We start from the raw sequence: 23,498 nt of genomic DNA, 5'->3' as shown, positions 1-23,498 counted from the left end.
TTATGTGAAGGGAATCACCCCATTCACCTTTGTCTCTATCTGGATGAAGCCCAAAAAGTATTGGATAACCGTCTTGCTTCTCCGTAGTGACTTCCATCTCATTACAGGAGACTCTCCCTTAATCCTTCACTAGTTGATGAAGTGACTAACTCAAATAAACCATCAGCCAAACCCACTCTCTCTAAATGTGAATCCCATGAGTCTATACCTGACCAATCAAAGGTTGAGGAAATAGTTGACCTGATTTGACCTTTAGTTAATTGTACCTTTCTTGTAGAAAGTGAGTATCATACCAGTCAGGTTCTTTTCATTTCTTCAGATTCCAATGATCTTGGAGGCAACCCTCCTGTTCCATCAAGACAGGAGGAAAATCCTCACGTTCTCGTAACTCAAGGGGGTAATTCTCCCATTCTTACAGTAGCCCTCCAAATAGTCTAGTCACATCCTTTGATTGGAATCAACTGGCAAGATGTCGTCTTCCTTCTTATGTGCCTTTCCAGATCATAGTATAGGTTTATAATATGATTGTATCTGGCACTATTATAGATGAAGGTGCATCTGTGAGTATCCTTTCCTCCACTACTTGGCAGGCGCTTGGTTCACCGCCACTTGTGCTTGTTACCCAAAATCTGTTCGATTTTAATAGAGGAACCAATCAACCATTAGGGATCCTTCCTTAGTTTCTTATTACTTTGGGAGGAAAAATTGTTTATCTCATTGTGATGGTATTCCCAAGCCCTTTAGATTACAACATACTTCTTGGGCATGACTATTTTTATGACATGGGAGCTATTGTTTCAACACTCTTTCGAGTGATGTGTTTCCTGCATGGAGGTAGAATTGTCACCATTGACCAGCTTTCATTTCCCGATCCAAATATGGCTTCCAGTCAACCATCTTCCCTAAATGGTCCTTTTGTCCCAATGATATCTTCCCTGCCATGGATCAATTATGTGGCAACCCGTTCCATACCTACATTAACTGATGATCAATTCCGTGAGGTTGTGCATTATATACTGGGGGCATTGGAACCAGATCTCTCTAATGGGTTCCTTGCTATGTATGCCTTCTAGAGCATTGTTCTCTCGTCTGATGAGAACCTATTGGAAGTCATGACCTCTTATGGGTAGTGATTAAGGAATCATGAGCATAGCTCCTTTTCTTGTGTCAAGCTTGTTAAAAAAAATGAAACAAGGAATATGATGATAGATCATGGTCTTGTGTCAACCTCGTTAAAAAATGAAACAAGGAATATGAGCATAGTTCCTTGTCTTGTGTCAAGCTCGTTAAAAAATGAAACAAGGAATTTGAGCAGATTTTCTTGTCTTGTGTCAAGCTCATTAAAAAATGAAACAAGGTCCCCTACGGCAAAGTTCCAATTCGAGTCTTTGATTAGATCTTGTAAAATCCCAGTCGAGTCTTTCACTTGATCTTGTAAATGAACCTTCATTCCATCCACCTGATAGGCATGAGTAGTCTACTTAGGTGAATGTAATGAAGCTTGGGGGGCATGCATGTAGAATCGAGTCATCATGTGGGGGCATGTCAACCAATATCAAGCATAGTTTTTTCATGGTTCAAGCTTGTGTAAAAATGAACCTAGTTTGTGTAAAAATGAAACTAAATCCAAGCATAGTTTTCCATTTAAAGCTTGTGTAAACATGAAAATGAATCCAAGCATAGTTCACTATGGTTCAAGCTTGTGTAAAAATGAACCTATATCGATTTTAACCCTCATGATTGCCATTCTATTATTCCCTTCCATTAGATGAGCCTTGGTTTTTCTCCTTCGATCGTCACTATCCATTTGGCCGATCATACTCTTTCACTTGGTTGTTTTACTTGCAATGAGTGGTCTTATTAGCCAGCCTCTTCACATAAATCAACATGTTTTGAGAAGTTCCAACATCACTGGAACTAGTTTCTACCCTTTATACCACTCGTTCCTCCAGGACAAGTCACCTTTAAGCTCTTTTCTAACTCCTTAAACATGAAAAGATTGTTGGGTGCTTGTCCTTTTCAGCTCGGAAATGGATTGGAAACTACATCTACTCAGTATAAGTTTAACCCTTTTCCAGATTGAGATAGATTATTTATGAAAAGGAACTTGTGGAGTTTACTTTTTGTTCTTTTTCAAACTCTCTAAACATGAAAAGGACCAAGTTCTCATTGTCATTAAACTCATTAAAACATCAAATAGCAACAAACTTGTCCATCATGACAAGACCAAGTTTGACCTTCACTAGACTCGTTAAAACATCACATAGTGATGGATTCACCTAAAGGGTGGAATTATACATCAATCATATGTTATCCTCCTCAAGCTTGTTAAAAAAAATAAAGAGGTATTGGTTAGCAGTGACTGGGGAAAATGGGAAAAGGAATAAATCACTTTATGGTAGCAAGTGGCTCTTGAACATGACATTTTCACTTCATCTTTGTGAATATTTGGGTTGGGTTATCTACTTGATGGTTATCATACCTATGGTCTATCACACCATCCATCACTTGGTTTTGGGTCAATGCTGCTAATTCATTCAGTGTCGCGGACATGTTCAAGAGAAGCCAGTTAATAAACTTCATCCTTTGCAATACTCATAAAGCTTCATTTTCATGACCTCCATACCTAAACATTGTGTTGTCAATCACGTTATGTCTTCAAAAACCATTACACTCATTTGATGTCATTGATGGGGGATACATCAAGGCCCTCCTACGATGAGTCACTTCTGGTCGACATTAGCACATTATCTAGGAATTTGACTTAAAAACACTGTTCCAGTACCTTGAGGCTTGCATACATCAATGGCAAGTTTCTCACTTCCAGCGACAGGTTGACATCAAAGGCCTTTGACCAAAAGAATTTGTATGGTTTTCGACATCAAAACATCTATTCACACCATGAAGAATGTACTATAGTACCTTAAGAATCATTATCATTATCAGTGATTTAACTCACATTTGTTAACAACTTGCATCATTGGTTGGTAATCATACGGTGTCTTCCCATGTTCGACTTCAGATCACATTTTCACATGGTTAGACTCATACTTGAGCGAAAGATTGGATGAGATAGAAGACCCTGGATATAGTTTCATCCATTTGGGTTGCGAGTTCATGAGGATACTAAATCATCTGTACGATGGCTTTACACAGATGGTCATCCTATCATGGGTCTATATCTGTAGATGAATATCTAATTTATGTACATGTAATGAAAAGTTTATATGCTGAGCATGGGTATGCATTCCATCTGTAATTCATGAAAAAATCAAAGATATCATGATATTAAGTATTGTAATTGATGCAGGTCACGTCTAGTTTAGATCCTCCTCATCACACCATAAAGCATATCACTCGACATTATCATTTTGGACTTCATGCATTAGGGGGCAGCTCTTACAGGACTATTTGGGCACATCTTTCTCAACGATTATATTAGTACAAATAGGGCTCATCAAACCCTATTTCAGTTGCTACATGCCCTAGACAAGTCATCGTATTGAATGTTTTCATCCATGAAAGTTTCCTAGCTTGAAACCTTGCTAAAATGCCTCTTTGGGACACCAGCGTGGCCTTGGTCAGAGGCAATTTCTCTGGATAGTAGGTAGGCCCATTTAGACCTACACTGCAGTGCACTTAGGTCCATGGTAACTTACGGTGGGCGAGGATGAGCGAAATTGACATAGGATTTTGGGAATATTCCTTGATTCTAGAGCATTCTAGAAGCATACCCAACTCTTACCTCATCCTATGAGCTCTTTTCTGGATAGGATGTGTATCAATTAACCCTCTATCCTCTCATCCCTTTCTCTATGGAAACTAACTATCCAATTATCGAAAACCATTCAATTCCCAATTTATGACAAAACCACTTGCATTTCCCTATAAATTGACCACTCATCATAGTGATTAGGAGGCTAGAACTTGGATATTGTAGTGAAATACTATTGGTTTGAGACTTGAAATATTTTTCAGGTAATGTTATGCTACTGGATTGATGTGCTATTGGTGTGATGAGGGTTTGGACTAAGATCATGGATGAGTGACACGGGATCAAACCACATTGGGTGTAACTTCTCCTTCTATCAATCAATAAAGTTGTTTGTTACTTTTCCCATACTTTTTTACATATCTATGATGAATGTATGATCAAATGTTGTCGATTCCATTTGTTTATAGTATATAGATCATATGATTTGATTCTTGCCATCTTCTGTTTATGTTGGCAGGTACCAATTGAGAGAATTCAGTTCGAATGGGAGCGACGGGAGCAATTCAAAGGAGATCAAAGGAAGCAAAAGATCACAAGTAGGTTCCTTTATCTTATCTATCTATTGTAGGAAAAGGTTAAACATCTTTACTTCTATTTTTCTAAGTGTAACTACCCAGTTAGGGAAGATGTACTTATGCATAGGTATAAATTCCATATAACAAAGCTTGGCATACAATTGATGTTCTCTTAACAATATAAATAATGCTGCTAAGTGTTCAGCATGCTCTTCCTCATTCTTATAATATATCAATATATTATCAATCAATACAATCATAAGTGTTTCCAGAAAAGGATGCAACATACTATTCATCAAACACATGAAAGTAGTTGGAGTAGTAGTTACACGAAAAGGGACTACAATAGACTCATAATGCCCATACCCAGTCTGGAAAGTAGCCTTTTAGATGTCCTCTTCTTTGATGCATACATGATGATATGCTAATCTCAAATCAATCTTTGAGAACATTGTTTCTCCCTTCAATTGGTTAAACAAGTCATCGATCCTTGGTAAAAGGTACCTATTCTTGATCGTCACCTTGTTAAACTACATGTAATCAATGCATAACCTACGGGTACCATCATTCTTCTTTACAAACAACACTAGAGCACCCCAAGGTGATAAAATTAGCCTAATATATTCCTTGTCAAGTGTTTCCTTCAACTGCAACTTCAATTCCACTAGCTTTGGAGTCCTCATCCTGTAAGGTTTTGTGATGCTGGTGTCGCCCCTGGTACTAACTAAATAGAAAAGTACACTTCATTATGAGGAGGTAACTCTGAAATATCTGCTGGGACTACATCCTGAAACTACTGCAAAAATCAATATCTCTTTAAGACTTTTGCATCCTCGAAATTCTTGTCTTTATCACTAGAAAAATTCATTGCAAACAATACACACCATTTCCTAAAATTGTGGTTTTTTTACATAGATGTAACCATTCTCACAGATTTAGACTTCTTCTTACCCTGGAAGATTATCTTCCTTCCATCATCATCCAAGCACTCAATGGCCTTCTCATAATAATCCACTTTAGTCCTATGAAGGTACAACTAATCCATACCCATAAGCTTACTGTATGATCCCAATGGAAGCACATTTAGCTACGCTGATGTAGGCATACGATTCAACTCAAATGCACAAGCTCTTACCCAATTATGAAATCTTTTCTTAGTAACTATAGGCAACTGTACTAACCAAGACTCTACATACACTTATTTTCTCAAACCACACTTATACACTAGGTTGGGATTAACATAAATATAATTAGATATAGGGTCAATAAAAATAGAAACAAATCGATCATAGAGCTTACCTTCCATCTCAATAATAGATGCATGGTGGTCCACCTGCTTGTTATCAAATGTGACATCGATCTGAGGAATGCTTTGCCCAACATCCCTAATTGTTTTCACCTCTTAAGCACTATAGATTTGAGGCCTACTACCCTAATATAGTGACAATCCTTCTTATGATTATCCTTGCCACATATCCAACACTACAACTATCCACTACCTCTATTCTACTATTCTCCAGGCTGTGACCCATGCCCCTTCTTAACTGCATTAAACTTATTGTAAGGAGAAACATTCTCCTTCTCACCTACATCATAAGGTCATGCTCACTTTGGTGGCCACTTTCCTTTATTCTTGTCATTCCCTTTCCAACTGTACTTAGACTCAATCTTACGCTTCAATTGCTCATAACAAATCTTCAACTTGTCAATGACTTCTTCCGATGATTGAGGCTCATCATACTCAATCTTATCCTTGAATGTTAATGGTAGTTCATTCATAAATCTCTAAACTTTTGCCTTCTCATCCTTAATATAAGGCACATACCTCAAAAACTATAGGAACTTAGTCATGTACTCCTCATGTGTCATCAATCCCATCTTTAGCTCAGAAACTAGTTGGCCTTACCCATGTAGTACCTCTCTGATAAGTACTTCTTCCTAAATATTCTCTTGAATTCATGCCAACTCAACTCCTCTATCATCAAGTCTCTAAGATGCTTCACATCTTCCCACCAGATGTTTACTTTCCCTTTGAGACTGAAAATAGCTATCATGGCCTTCATGTTCTCTGTATAATCATGAAACTCAAATACTTTCTTCAATCCAAGCAACCATGCCTCTACATCTTCCGGTGTATTTAAATCTCCAGCAAATATAGGTGGCTTGGATTTCTTGAAATCATCCATAAAATATCCCCTGTCACTCCTCTTGTAAGGATGATAGTGATGATGACCATGACACCTATCTGAATCAAAACTAAAATAGAATCCATATCCACTACCTCTCCTATCTAGTGTATCTAATAACCTTCCATCTCTAAGTATATCATCCTTGTCTAACCTATGCCCACCATGAGACTTGCTACCATATGCCCCGTTATTCCTATCCTCTTATCCATAACTAATATGAAGGATAATTGCATTGAACTTTGCTTGTTTCTTCTGTGCCCTAGAAAATCCTTCCTATGATTGAATTATTCCATCATTATCTACCTTACAAATTCTGATCTCTACCTTCAAACTTCTCAGAGTGTTTGCTATGTTAGGAGAGTACCCATCTCTTGCCTGCTCATCCGATCTGTAAGGTGAGTCTCGTGAACTGTAATCTACCATTTTTCTAGTCATATTTGATATTATTATTCCTGTTAACATACCATGTCATCTAACCAAATATAAACGCAATCAACATACCATAGTGAAGTTCAGGGGAGGCTATCTCATTTGCAAAATCAATCCAAATTAGCATGATACATGTATATATACATAATCATATTAATATATCGAAATCATGCATGCTAACACCAACTGAACACTATGACCTCATGCAAGAAAACCATGGCCATGATACTACATGCATAAAAACCACATAGACGTTGACATGTATGCATGACAAACACATTCTTCCCATCCAGTCCAAGTATTGAACTATGCTCTAATACCAATCTGTAACCACCCCTCCCACATTAACCTATTTTCATGAGCCTATTGGGGTAAACATGATTTGAGGACTACTATTACATGAATCCACGTCCTAATTACAATTAAATAAGTGGATTCGACAAACCGAAACTTTACTGACCTTCCTCATGAGCTATTCGACACCCAAAAGATTAAAAAACATTCCTATTACCAAAACCCTGAGCTAGAATGCCTTTTTTGTGACCGAAGATCCCAACCACATGAATGACAAGGCTTCCATGTGGTTGATGGCCTATGACCACATGCATAAGCCTACCAAGTTGTGGTTGTGACCTAAATTCTTTAGTTCAGAGGGTGTCGTCTAGGATTCTTAGCCACCATTTTAGGCTAGCCTCCAAACCACTGCCCAAAACTTAGTGAGACTTTCCAAAATGATAATTAACTTCAACACAAATCCATTCATACAAAACTTGACGTAACTATTCCTTGCCATGACAATCATTTCATCAAACATATTGAGAACATGTAATCTATAGGTCATGAATGCATATCTGAACATACGGGTCTAATACTTATCTGAGAATCATAAAAAAGGTCTAATTCCCACTCATAATAGTTTTAATAACATTTTTTATCTCATGCGTTCAATAACCATTCATCAACTAAACAAAACATGTGAAGGTCCATAACTAGTACCTATTATGAATCCATGCTTATGACTAGCATATAACCGAAATAATAAGCATGATAGAACAACCATCAAAGCCACATATTAACAAAAACAAGTACTCATGAAATACAATAAGAAAATAGATCTTATTAACATATAAAAAATATAACCAAGTCAGGTACTTCCATGTACCACCCAAGCATATATTGAGTTGAACCCAATCTTTCTTTCATCCAATCACCCACATGCCATATTCAAAGCATGAATGTGGGAACTCAAGACATAAAAAACTAGGCTTCCCAAATATTAAACCACCTCCACCCTCATGCTCCCGTGATCTTGCTAAAATTGGTTAAGAGATCACATAAGAAAAGGTCTTCTGAATAGATTAAACCACCTCCACCCTCAAGCTACCACGATCCTGCCAAAACCGGTCAAGAGATCACTAATTCTGAAACAAGCTTGGATGCCTCATAATTTCTTCACCAATCCCTTGAGGAATTTTCCTATCTCCACCCACTTGTTGAGGGCTTCTTGGAGATTAAACCACATCCTCCCCCAACACTTGGGAATTTTCCTGAGACCACCTCACCCGATTCCAAAACTATTTGGCAATCCAAAGCTCAACCAAATACAAGAAGCCCATCACACCATGGCTAGGCAAGGCTAAAACCACTATCACACCTGGAAAAATCCATGCGAATGATAGGAAGAGAACCAAATACATACATGCATGTACCATGCATTCACAAACTAGCTAGGAAATGACACACGCAACCTGTTACTTGCAAGTATTCCTGCTAAATCTTCTTGATCAAAATTTTCGTTGCTTGTCCCTTGCTTTCCTTTGCTTCCTTATCATTCCTCTATCTTCCTTTCTTCAATGCTAGAGTGCTCCAAGAATGCTCTAAGTGTGAAATAGTATGAGTGAATATAGGGAGAGCTCCAAAATGGAACTGACAAAAGCTAAACCATCAAAAGTTGTGAACTGATCCTCATAAGACTTTTTATCATTGAGGCCTATATTTTCTTCATTTTCCTTTGTTTTTGCTTCAATTTTCCTTGCATGCAAACCTATGACCTTTCATCTCCCTTTTCTCCTATTTTCCTTTATTTTCCTAAATAAAATTCCAATTGATGCCTCTTTTCCTCTTCTAGTGCCTTTGCTAATTCCTTAGCCATAATAAACCAAAATTAACACCCATTATAATGTTTTGCCCAACATTAAGCTTCGAATGCATGTCCCATGACCTTGGTCTTATTATTTTTCATTTAATAACCTTATTAGATGAGTTTTTAAACCAGGGTTGTTACAAGGGAAGACTTTAGGCTAGACTTGAAAGGCAAGAAAAGTATGTCAATGTCTATGTGCATCCCACACTTGTCCAACCAACCATGCTCGATTTCTAATCCATGTGAATTGTTTTGTGTAACAAAAATTTGGACATTGTGCCTCTCAATGTCTTGAGAAGATGGGAAAGTGTAAGAAACAGTTTGTAGGGAGTGCAAAAGCTTCTGTGAGAGAAAATGAGCTTGCATAGAGATTAGAGATAGTTATAGTGATCTTTCATAGTGATTGAAGACAATTACAATTGTGAGTAACATAGAACTAACCATCTATGGAGAAGAATGAGCAAGCAATCCAGAACAAAAGGGCAGACAAAAATAAAATGAAATAACCATATTTTAGAAAAACACATATGCAACACATGGCATTCATGCAAATGGGATCACATAGCCTCATATGTACCACGTTGATCACAACCATAACTAGAAGTATGCTTAATCATCCATTTTATGTTATTTAGTTTAATTAACTATTGATAATCATGCCATGTTCTTAACATGCTCTACATCACTACATGCATAGAATTTTTAGGAGTTTCTATTTTGTGATGTTAGTCTACATTAAAACACCCTCGTGCCTATCATTGTCAAGGAAACTGGTTGTTTCTTACATGCTTCTGTGCAAATGAATGTTCCAAGAAATGGTTTCTATACGAATTTAGAGGAGATCTCTTGAAAGCAGAAGCTATGGATGAAACATGCAGGGAGAGGATTGAGCAGTAGAGAGAAGATACTTGTTAGCATTTCTATGGATATTCTTATGCACCTCATTTGTTATTTCTCGATGAGACAACTAGTGGTCTTGATAGGTTATTCTGCTAAATATCTTTCATTCACACTTTTCATTCCATTTTTAAAGACCGCATGTATTGTTGGTTTCATTGAACATTTCTTTCTTTTATAGGGGAAATGTTGCTTACAACTTTAGTTGCAACACTTTCTGAAAGAAAAGTACTAAACAGTGATTCAACATTTACAAGGAAAAGCTCTCAAAATCATCAAAGTTGTAGAGACCTGATGGAAGTGATGGAGAAGCCACGATTATCACATGCAATGTATATTTTATTACATCAACCTTTGTTACTATAGGAAACATGTGATTAACTTCCACCTATTATCATGCTAGGTTCTTGCTATGGTTAAACAACATGTAAATGGCTTCTAATTATTACTGATGTTTCCAAGATTGTATGTAGTTGAGGCTTCTAAATCATTATTTATGAGTGGGGTAATTATGTTCCCATTTATAGGATTTTCCTATCTCACAAGTTGCAACCAATGTTGAAGTCATCCCTGGTTTTACGCACGTCAGTTGCAATCCACAATGGAATGTTTTTCTTGAGGTAAAATTGAATTTTTTCTATTATTTATAATTAAGGATTGTGTTCCATGATCAATATTATATGGCATATTCTTGGAGAAGTTTTCAAGAAACAAAAATTTGCAGATACATAGAAAATTTTGCTTGAACTCAACATTGGCCTTGCTAAAGTTTCTTCTCTAGAGGATTTGGAAAGTTCAAATTAAATCAAATTTGGTCTTATAGTAGGTGTTCTAACAATGGAATTAATGGAATTACACTAACAAAAGACATTATTGATAGGAATAATATTTGGATAAGACTTATTTCTTTGAAAGACTTGTGAGGGGGTAACATATGAGCTTTCAAAAAGATTCTTAAGAGATATTTTAATATTTCTTTATATACATCGATCTTTGGGTCGTTAGAAAAAGGAATACTCTACATACTCATTAGGAAGGAAAATAAGTAGGAAAACAACATTTTTTCGTCTAGACCTACTCAAACATCTACGTTGGGGGGTATTTCTAAGTTTGAGTCTGCCATGTCACATCCAACATTAGCTAATTTATGGGAGGTCATGCCAAGTAGCTTCATGATAGGGAGTCTTTCTTGTGCAATTGCGACAATAATTGAAAGAAAAGTACTAAATAATGATTCAACATTTACAAAGCAAAGCTCTCAAAATCATCAAAGTTGCACAGACCCTACTGGAAGTGGTCGCATAGAGAGAGAGGAGGTTATATATCATAACACAAATCGTGAGAAAGAATTAACTATCTCTGATTATAGGAAGGAATGCATGGAAACCGAGAGATATAAGAGAAGAAACAATAGTTATGTACATAGGAGAATAAAAATAGTGTGGATAGAGGAGGTGGCACCAAACCAAAGGCCCATGTACCAGATAGTTGAATAGAGTTTCCACTATAAATTGGGTGTGCACTTTCTCCATGTGCAAGAGAAGGAAGTCAGGGGACAATGCTTAATCAGGTGATTGATCATAACTCTAAAGTAGTTGAAATTGGGACTATTTTTTCAAGTAGTGTACCCTTCACTTCATACTTACCTTGGGGTCCACCTCCCTTTAAGACATAACCTTATGGGGTTCTTGAGAGTTTTAAAGAATAGATGATGCTAACATTGGTCGTTTTACTTGTTGAGGCCCAAACACAATGTTCAAATTATGGAATCCTCTATTATATGGACAAAACACATTATGTGATTAGAAACAAATAAAATCTTTATGTTATTTTCAACCTTCCCACCTTGTTAGCATCATGTTCATGTCTGGAAAAGTTTGACTTGTCATTGAAAGGACAACTTGTTAGAGTCTCTTGTCAATGACCATCTCGTTAGAAATTGTCTTGTGAGTTGTGGTTATCCATATATTCTGAAGCCTTTTATTTAAGGGTCACACTTATGAAATCAATTATGTGATTAAGGAACTACAATGTAAGGTAAATTATATTAGTGGTGCCACTAGAAAAATTTAATGTGCCATGTGCCTTACTGTATATGGAGTCTTTGTTGTAGGAAACTATACATTGAGAATTTTACATGGTTGTTGTCAACCTTCTCTGTCATTGGTCTTTAACAATTTCAAAGGAAAATTGGATATAATCTTTTTTGAAGATTGTTATGGTTTTGATATTATATATAGGGTCTGGATCTAGATTTTTTCCTCATTATGTATGAAATGATTAATATATTATGGATAAAAAATTGGAAGCTACATATTCAAGTAGTTTTTTCATAAATTGTAGTGGGTCGTGATCCTTGCACCATTTTTTACAGTTCAGCTACTTCTATTATTTGTTTTGTCAAACCTTATCCTGCATGGCCTTGCATCTTCTCTTGTAATTTTCTTTAATTATGCAAATGCCAAAATGTTTATTGTAGTACTACAATGCTTCTTATGCAAACAAAGCTCCAAATATTTCATTTCCAGAAAGATGAAATGATGTTATAAGATAGAGATGATAAATAGAATGTGGAAGGTCAAACCATTCTTAAAAAATATTTTAAGCAAATGGTCTTATATCTATCTAATTTGAATCATTCTTTTTGGTTTATTTTTTAGCTGGTGAAACTCTAGGCTCAAATGTAACTCTTTGCTTATTTTGGAACACAAAATAAAAGCATGGTATTTTTTCTACACGGGCATAAAAGCACCTACTCTTATCTTCCTTCTTAGATTCCCTTGAAGAGTTTCTGAAATTGTAAACTACAGAGGAACATTAGAATGTACCTGAATGAGAATGTTGCAGGACAGGGGAGGGAGTTCAAATTGCATGAGAAGTTGGAGTGCAGCTGAACCATGTGGAGGGTTGTGGTGTGCATTAATGTTATGTCCATGCCTATCATTGGAGTATCAACAGAGAGATGGAAAGTCGTGGAATAGATAGGTGGTTATGAGATTTTATACTCTCACTCCACACATGGAAATTATACATTAAGTTTACTGTGAATTTATGTGTTTCCCCCTATTGTTCTTATTAATATGAAGGGTTTTCTGATTCGGGTTACACTTAGTGGAATTTACCCTTACTTTGGTGCCATCATGGGGCATGCAGAAAACATATTCTCCCTAAAAATGATGGAAGATTCACATTAGATGGAAATCATATTATCTTTCTTTCATGTCCAAACAAAATTAATTTATATTAATTCTTGGTATTCTATTAATTCTTCACATTGTTGATGATGTAGGAGGAAAGAGATGATTTGTCAAGGTATTATGGAGGGTACAGGATTGAGAAAGGGGCCTTGTTCATCTATACAATTTAATTACCACAGTCGTGACGGTGAACAAGGTAGGAACGTCGCAGACACATACCTTTCAATATATTTATTGGTTCACTTCTTTTCAGGTCACTCTGGTTAGGTTTTCAAGAGTTCATTGCAATTATGGAAATTTATACTTCATTTGTTATATTTTATTTAACTTTTGCGAGTTTAAAATTTCATAATCCCTTTAGCTGTTTTAATTTAATGTGCTTCCCTATTCACTACCATATCTACTTCCAAAATAATAGGCCTCCCATTTTCTGTAGATCTAGGTTTATAAATTTGATGATTCCTTAGATATCATTGGGAATACATGACTTGATAGCTATTCTGATTTCTTTCTATATCAGTTTTCGAAAAAATCTAATTCATCGTTCACGCATGTTTTGGGTGGTCTATGGAAAGTAGAGTGGTGAATATGGATGAGTGTTCTACCTTTCAAAATAATGCACAAAAGATACACCATAGAGATCAATATCTTAGGCACATAGTTCAACACTGTTCGGTTTACCTATTACAAGAATATAAAGGTGCAATTTTAGGAGCAATATATGTAACGGTGAAGTAAGTTTGATGCACAATGAGTGGTTGAAGTACTAGATAGACTAGAAACCTCTGGTTCTAGGTTTTTGAAAAAATCATATGCTAACTAAAAGAGAGATTTCTAACTTGATGTTATTAGATAAATTATTTATAACATTGTGCATGAATTTACTGGTTTCCTATACTAATTATTTCATTCGATCATATTTTATAGGTATAAAGATGGTAATAATGAAAACATGATTTATAAGTTTCAAATATATATAATTATAAAGATATTATATATAATATAACTATAATCCATAAACAAAAAGATGGACAATTTGATTATAAAATTATTTTATATATAATGATTTATATGCTTTTATAGTATACAAGCTTCCCGTATACAATTATAGAGTTATTACATACTAAAATATTATGACCACATATCTCTAAAAACAAACAATCATGGTTTGCCTGCATGCAGTGCTTGCATGAAACCCACATGTCATTTACAACACTGCTAGTGTGTACCACTGTCATTCCCTCTCGAATGGCCGCATACAATACATACCTAGTTTTAATTATGTTTAAAGTGTTATTTTTTCTGGTTTCGTGTGTTTTTTTCCTTAAGTGCATTCTATATTCGTTAGTGACACAAAGAAATTTGCATTCTCATGGAGATGGCATGACATGCCAAAGGAGAAAGACGACGAACATGAGCTTCCATCACTTATTATTCCGTGCATGGAGAAATAGGTTACTTAAGTAGGAAGAGAAGATTATGATTTTTGAAACTTGGAGGAGAGATTCTAGATTCTTATAGCTAGAAAACATATATAAAAAATGCTAATGTAACTAATCAACATGTATAAGTATTAGTAGATTTAAAAAACAAAAAGCAACCTTACACTTCAGAGTAAGACCATGTCTATGTATGTTACCCTTTACATAAATAGTTGTTTGCTCATTGTTTTCAGTAATAACTTTGAGATGCCCTGGATAGCCAAATTTGTCTTAAATTGAATTGAATCCAATTCTAAGGTTTGTTTACCGAATGCCAGAGTACCCATACGCATACACCGAGTGTATTGTCATGAATTGGTTTAATGATTTCGGTTATGCTTCTCTTTGGATATGTTATCTATGCTTGGCTCGTTGGCAGGAAGTTGCTTCTTCATACCTTACCCTGTTTAACTATTACTTGAATTAACATATTTATGTTATCAAAATTTATCGACATATGGAACAATTGAACATAAGTTATTAGATGATAGCTAAAAGAATTATGTGGTGCAATACACCTAGAATTAGTTGAATAAAAAATACCAAAAATGAAAGTGAAGTCGTCCTACTTGGATGTATAAAGTCCAAATGGTTCACCTCAGTAGATGATAGGAAGTACAAATGTAAGGATGCATTTTATGTTGTTGGCTTAGTGAATTTTGTATTACTTTCAATGAATGCATAGTGTAAGGGGGCACCATATGCAACTTGTAAAGATTTCAAGCACTTGAATTATGTAAAACGTATTTATAATACTTTTTAATGATAATTAAAGAGTTATTTAAACAATGAAGATTCATGTAGTATATTGTTGAAATTCATGTAGTATATTGTTGAAAGAGAAAGTACATTAGAGTGCATATACATATTTATGAAGATTGTAAGGAGGAGAGTAAATTCAATTGCAATATGTAAGACTAGAGAGAAGTTAATTGGTATTTTTTATTAAATTTTAAGAAGTTTGATAATTTAAGATAGATTTACGAAATGAATGAAGATATATTTCTAATAATAAAAAAATTGGAAAATATTAATGGGAAAATTGCACACAGTAATGATAATATAGGCTATATGTGAAGGAAAAACAATGTATAAGTAGTTAATTACTTTTGAACAAATCTAAACAAAATATTAACTTTGTCGTATGATAAAGCTTCTATGTACAATTTGAAGTTAATCACCAATGATTATTCCATGATCTCTCTATTACATAAGGGTGAAATTTGCAACTTGATCCCTTTATTACATAAGGGTGAACTTTTCAACTTGAATTTAAAGTGTTTTTGGACCATGTATGGACCCAATAATTCATTCATTGCATAATGACCTACACTTTGCAACTTGACATTGAAGATATAGAAGCCTTTTTTCAGGGCAATCGTAAAACACTGTTTTTCATAACTTCATAAAAGGTTTTCCCACATAAATGTAAGATGGAGAAATAGATTTAAGTGTTTGAATGAAAGCTTCTGTGATTCATAATTTTTAAGAATCCTTTTCCAAATAGATCACGTAGATGTTTTTATGGTCAATATGTTTCGAACCACTTATTCTGGTTCATAATCAGGACTAAGATGGATAATCTAATCTAAGTGAACCATTAAATATAGTAGAGATGCAACGGTTAAGGCATATTGGAAATAAAATAAATATATTATATTCAAATGAAACGATAAAGAATATATAAATAATTAAATCAAAAAAGGAAAAAATATTAAAATAATTCAAAGAATTCAAAATAGAAATGATTGAAAATAACAAAAAAACAAAAAATAATGGCTTTATTATCAAAATTAAAAAACACAAATTTATAAATTAATAATAACTTATGTGTGTAAATTGGTATTAGACAACAACTTGGTGACGTGCTTCCATAATATATTTAGTTATGGACATCACAATGACTTAGCTTTCATCCCTAGATTGTATTGAACCAAATCATGTAAGTGATGTAATATGTTGGTATGGATTCCAAGTGTATAGCTCAAGGGAAAGACCTAACAAGTGAATGGTTAGTTACATGTTTGAATTCATTTCTATTGACCAAGTTATAAACTTTTCATGATAAATACAAGCTTTTTAAATAATCATATTTAAGCTATAATATAAAATAGTCCATGTTCTCTACAAATCCATTGAATAAAATAAGGGATATGATTCCATCAATGAGGTAGAGGTAAAGTAATTTATGGGAGAGAAAATATTCTAATTATGAAGTGTAATCCTATGAAATCATCTCCTTTCTGCCATGTGATATTAATGAAGCCATCCATCTTTATTGACTCATTAAAATAATCATTGAATTCATATAAGAGGTTGGTTGGGGGGACATTTCATAAAGTTATGAAAGAATCAATCAAGTGCGTGATTCCTTTTGATAGAGGTCCTGTCAACCAACAGGTTCCTCAACTTTACCATTCCTATTAGAAGCATGAATTCACACTATAAAAGATAGTAGTTCAAGAAGGGCTGGGGGGGTTAATATATACCAATATATGCATAATAATGAACCATGAACCAAAAGATTGTATGAAAACTAACTAAGCAATGAACCATGCGAAACAAAGAATAATTTATCTTGCTGTTTAATAGAAGGTTGTAAGAGGGGATAAAGGTTTGGGAAGTTAGAATCCCTAGAGATCATATAAGTTCTAATATTGATATTCTTGAGAAGCCAGAGAAGAGTCCTATAGAACAGGGCCAAAAGGTAAGTAATAAATGGACTCCCTCACACATCAAATAGCACCAAATAATGGAAGGATGTGACAAGGGAATATTTAATAGAGACAAGAAAGCCTCCATTTATCCACATTGGATTGCAGAGTAAATAAGGGGTTAGCTCTTTCCCTGGGGTTGTGAAGAGTAGAGGTAGAGAGTACCATGTATGGTATGATAGATAAAATAGTTACTTAGAGCCTTTTTTGTATGTCATTAATCGAGAATGATGGTAAACCAATTGGGTTTGGGAGTGACAGAATCACGAGACCTATTTTTTCACTCTTATGGCCTAATGGCGCAACATAGGGCCAGTGTTATCAATGAATTCCCCATGTTTGGGTGGAATATATGAGAAACACTATAGTAATAGAAGCTCAAGCAATGTGAAGAACTCCGAGATCAATGCCGAATATCATTTTGTGACATAGATTTAATCCTTCTGGTGTATAGATGGAGGAATGATTGGAGTCAATTTTGCAATTGCACTCTAGTATAAAGGGGCTTAATGGACCATAATGGTCTAGGATATTTATTGAAATAAATAATATAGTCAGTGTTCCATCTACTGTATAACTAATTAATGATTAGTAACTTTTATAGTGACATAGAATAAGAGTCATAGTGTAATACTATTAGAGCATGTTTTAAAAGTGTGTGCTAAAATAAAGAAAGCTTTTGGACCCATAAAGATTTTAACCGTTGATTAAGTTTGAGATTTATTGTAGTTAAATTGTGGAAAATTTTAGGGGCTAATATTCGTAGGTGGGCTAATTTTCCATACTTTTTCCAAAAAATTGATTCACCAAATTTCCATTTTCTCTAAAATTTATTCACCCACATTTTATAATATAAAATTATTTTACATTTAAAATCGCCAAAATTTTATAGAGAATGATATAAAATCATTAGAAATTTGAATATTTTTAGAAAAATATATCCAAACATTTTACACTTCGCATATTAGGGACTAGTAAAATTCGCCAAGGTTTCTAAACATTAAGAAAAAATTCCTTCCTTAAAATTTTCCTTGGGTTAAGTAACCCAACATGGATATGTATGGGGTGTTATTCCTCTTGTTTTGAACTTTGAAGATGAATATGTTGTAGCAGTAGAAAGGGACAAAGTGGTATGGATTCAACAAGAATAATAGATGGGAGTCATGCCATATGGAGTGAATATCATCAGTATCATCAAGGAGAAATGATTATGTAAGTATATTAGAACTAGGATGGTAGACAAGATTTTAGGTGATCGAGGAGTAGAGTGGTGAAAGAAAGAAATCACCACAAAAAAAAATCTATTAACTAGTTCATAAAGTGGAGACTAAAAATAGGATAATGACTACACATTTTGAATGTGTCTTCTCAACATAAAGCAAATAGTATACCTATGAAGGCCTACGCTTGTGAAAAATTTGTCACTATTTCCAATCTAGTTCTTATGGGTTTTGATGTTATTATTCATTCCTTCCTTGTTCTATGTTCTATCTAGATATTATGTTTTGTTAAATCTCAAGACTGAAGATCAAATATGGATGATGTGTTGTATTATCTTGGATATTGAGAGAATGAGGCCCCCTTTTAGATTTTTTTTGGTATTTATATTGAATGGTAATTTTATTTTACTATTTGTCATTGTCTATAACATTGAATAACCATAATCTACTTAGATACATATTACACTCAAATTGAGATGATAATTCTAGTTGTCACAATATTTAGTCAGTAAACAAATAGATAATGATTGTGAACTAATGGCTTAAAAGTTGCATAATAGTTAAAGTGGATGTATGGATAATGGTTTCATATTAGGAATGATAGTGATATAGTATCAGTATTGTACAAGATTTTATTTTACCACAACACTTTGAGAGAGACCTTCTCCTTCATATGGATTGGAAATACCAACATCTAGACTACAATGGATCCCCTAAGTTGGAAAATAATTTGGACCTAGTTATAAAATTAAGCCAACAAACTAAGGGAGAATACCCTTAATATAGTCACAAAATATCATGTGGAAGGCTATGTGAGGTTCATATAGTCTAATGATGTTAAAAAAGAAGGGAAGGAAAAGAACATGGGCTTGCTTTTTGGCCATGCACATAGAAAGAAATAAGGTATGTTGGCAACAATGATAAGTCAGTCAGGTATTCAATGGATTTTCTTAGTTACTCAACAAAATGATAAATTCTATATTGAGATGCCTCAATGGCCAAGGAAGGCATCTCACAGGATCTTCACTCAATGAACCTATAACATATCATGTGTGTTTGTGGCATACTAAACAATACCCTTAATTTGAATACATATTGGAAAATACCTTTAAAAATCACATTATTTAACCCCCTAAAAATACAAACCCAATACACCTTCCCCATTTAAAAAACTCGTACTTTCACTAGATATTGTAGGTATCCATTTTTTCTTTAACAATTTTTAGACCCCTTTATATTTTTTCATAAACATTAAGCTCTATTTTTTATACTTGCCAATATAAAAACCATGTACCCCATATTATATGATCCATTTATATTATTTCATTTTTTGCTCAATATATATCCGCCAATATGAATGCATATGATATGGTATTTCTGCCCTAGTGAAGCCCCTATGAGGCCCCCATATACATTAAAAATGATATCGAATATCATGTTGTACAATTAGACCACTATGTGAATGTAATTTCAAGATGAAGATGAATTAGAGCTCATGTTACAACATTTGAATTTCTATCGACATAAATTTCACTGTTCAAAAGGGAAATTGTATTGTTGAACCAAATATTTGATGTAAATCCTAAGGACGATCAATATTAATGATTTTGGGTTAAAACTTAAAAACATATAACTTCTAATTATGAGCTCATAATTGAGCATGAGAACAAAAATTACTAGACCAATTCAAGGGAGAACATATCAAAAGACTTATTCTGTTAAAAAGTTCTTATGAGTTTCCAAGGAAATGAAATGACAAAAAAGTTCAATTTTGCAAATGCACATTAAGATACTTAGAAATATTAATAGAGTAGGGATTTTATGCTATTTTGGACAAGAAAATTGTTTATATGGATGAACATTGAAGTAACTATGCCTGGGGAATTAAATCCATCACTAACTACGAACACACCAGATGTGGAAATGATTGGATGAGAGTACAATTATTCCATGATTATTTTTTCATTGTGATGTGAAGGCAAAAATAATGGAGAAAAGGAATGGAAGTCTAAGGTGCATATCAAATAACATGTAGAATCATGGTCGAGAACATTTCTTGGAGTACTTATAGATATGCCAATACTCTTTGATCAGAAAAGATGCTCAATCTAAGATCCTAATAAGAAACATTTGGTAATAAGAGGGTTAAATTCCATGATCATAGAAGGTTCTCATTCCCTACTGATTAGTTTTCATCAATGAAAGGATACCTCTCAAATGAGATTTTAAAGATCAAGATCATGAGCAAAGGGTGGAGTCCGAGGATGTTGATCCAACACCATGAAGAATTGATCTAATGAATTAAAATGTCATTAATAAGTACAAATATGATTTACAAGGGAAGAGAACTATGAATTCTCATGGTTTTAAGGAAACACCATCAAAGGAAGGTTTGTAGCTAGAATTCTTGCAAGACATCCACTATAACTAGTGAATAAAACTTGGGTTGCAAAGAAGAGACATAATATAATTAGCTAGTATTGTTGTTCTTGGGTACATGAAAATGCATAACACAAATATGTAAGAGACTGATCTATAGAAAAATGTCATCCTTGTAAATAAAAGAAGGATGAAAGTTATTAGCCCTATTGAGTTGTGAAAATGACCATATTTTCAAATCCCTTTTACTATATTTTCATAACCTTTCCCTTGATTTCTATCCTTTTCTACTCTTCCATACCCATGTTTTAGTCCATTTTTATGTTTATGTTCAACATTTTGAACGCATTTTTTTTAGTGTTTTAAGTTAGTTCATCATTAAATACTAGAAAGTAACATGTTTTCACTTATATTTAAAATTGGGTGATTTTGGTTATTGTTATAAGTATATTTGGATACTTCAACAATGCAAATTTTTACCACTAAGGTCGAAATTCAAATTTCCTTCTTGACCCTTGAAAATATCATGGGGATTTGGGAGGGTCACTTAAGTATCTTGGATGGAGAGGAACCATGAAAGATTTGCTATCAAATATTTTAGAGATTTGTGGGAAGACCTTTAGAGATATTAGTTGATAAATATTAGAAAATGGTTGTAACCACATGAGATATGTGGATTTAATTTTGTTAATGGTTATCTTAGTTTTCTTATAAATAAGAGTGCCAAATCCATTCCAAAGGGAGTATTCTTGGAACATATGTCAAACTTATGATGCAATAGAATAAAACTTTCTAATATTTTCTTTCACATAGATTTTAATTCAGTAGTTTTAGATGTAGTATGTTTTGATTTATTTTATGATATTATCAAATAGTTTGTTATCTTTTTATTGGGATAATTGTTGGGCATCCAATTTTTCATGATTTTGCTAATCAAGCCATCCATTTTTGCATCATTCCACTCACCCATTGTCATCATTCTTAACCATATTTCTTCATAAACACACCAAATTCTGGCCTACATGTTTGCATGGTTTATTATTATTATTTTCCTTATTTTTAATGAGTTAAGAAGAAATTTGTTTGGTTTTAGTAATGATAGTTTTTCCAGTGCAAGTTTCTACAACTCAGTCAAGTTTCCGTATCGATCTCCATGGTTGAACTAGTAGCACCACTCAGAAGGAAATCCAACACAACGACATTGTTTCTAAAGGTTCCAATATGAATCTTTATTGGTTAAATTCCACCCAGATTGCATGCGTGGACCTCCAGCATCAAATCAAAGGAAATGCACAACAATTTTGATCAGTAAAATTCAACCATGTTTTCTAAGAAAATGATAGTGAATTTTAGAACCCAAAACATGGGTTTTGTTCAGCACAGGCCCAATTAAGACCTAGTTGCATCAGAAATCTATAAAACATTATAATCTATTTGATAAAAGGGGAGATTTTCAATGTATTAAGCTTACGTTTGAACTTTTAATTATGTTTGAAAGTTATCATTATGAAAAATCTGTTTACACACTGCGAATAGTAGAAACATTGTCCATGGCATTCATGCAATTGTTAATTGGTAATTATCTTCTCTTGATCTAAATTTTCAACACCTTTCATTTAATTTCTTTCTTCTTTGTGGTTAAATGAAAACTTTATTTCATTTGAATGCTTTTTTGCTTTAGATTGAATTCATTTCATTATGTTTACTTGTTTGCCTTTGTTTTTCCTATAGGACAAGCCCTTATTAAAAGACCAAAAACAAACAAAAAAATTTACTTTGACTTTGTTTTTCTAGCTTAGTCTTAGATTTATGTTTAATATATTATGATTTGCTCTAGTTCAAGTTCATTCATCATAAGATTCATTATTCCTTCTTTCTACATCTATTTCCATAATAATGGTAATTGTTGGCTTATTGGGCCCTGACCCAGATTTGGAAGAGTTTTAGCCAAACAAATCCTGCACTATCGGCCCTTTAGGCAACAATCCGTGAAGCACGGACTGAAGTCTCACCCGAAGTAGTATGAGAGGGTACTGGAACCAGGTTTCCACACCCTAGGTATGTCTTGATGAGGTTTGGAGGGGTCGCAAACCAAACTGCACATTTGCGCTACTCTGCATAGCTATCTGGCCTTCTCGAAGATCCGCGATGGGGTGTTTCCTAGATTCTTATTATTATTGTAGTTATTACAGATCTGATCTATTCCTTAAGGTCTTTAATCAAGCATTCAATAGTTAAAACCAGCGTGCACAACCATAAATCTAAAAGATATGCTTAAAACCATAACATAAGCATAAACATATAGATCTGCGATCAGATGCATAATAATTTAGAAACACTTATCTTTATTAACCTTCTGTTTAGTACAATCTAATTCCACTCTCCACACTTAGCTGTAGGTGTCCACGCACACAGCTGCAGACTCTACCAGGCCTCTGCGCACCCAGCTGCAGAGCCTAATCTAACTACTATCAACCCCGAATCAGACTTATAGACTCCAAGCGAATATTGCATTCATAAACCCATAACATTCCATATCCCCCTTCAAGCTACCTTCTA

Source organism: Pinus tabuliformis, chromosome 4_2, assembly GCF_031772625.1.
Source record: "Pinus tabuliformis cultivar Carrire ecotype Pingquan chromosome 4_2, CPIR1, whole genome shotgun sequence".
In the NCBI taxonomy this organism is placed as follows: Eukaryota; Viridiplantae; Streptophyta; class Pinopsida; order Pinales; family Pinaceae; genus Pinus; species Pinus tabuliformis.
Note: the sequence above shows the minus strand (reverse complement) of the source record.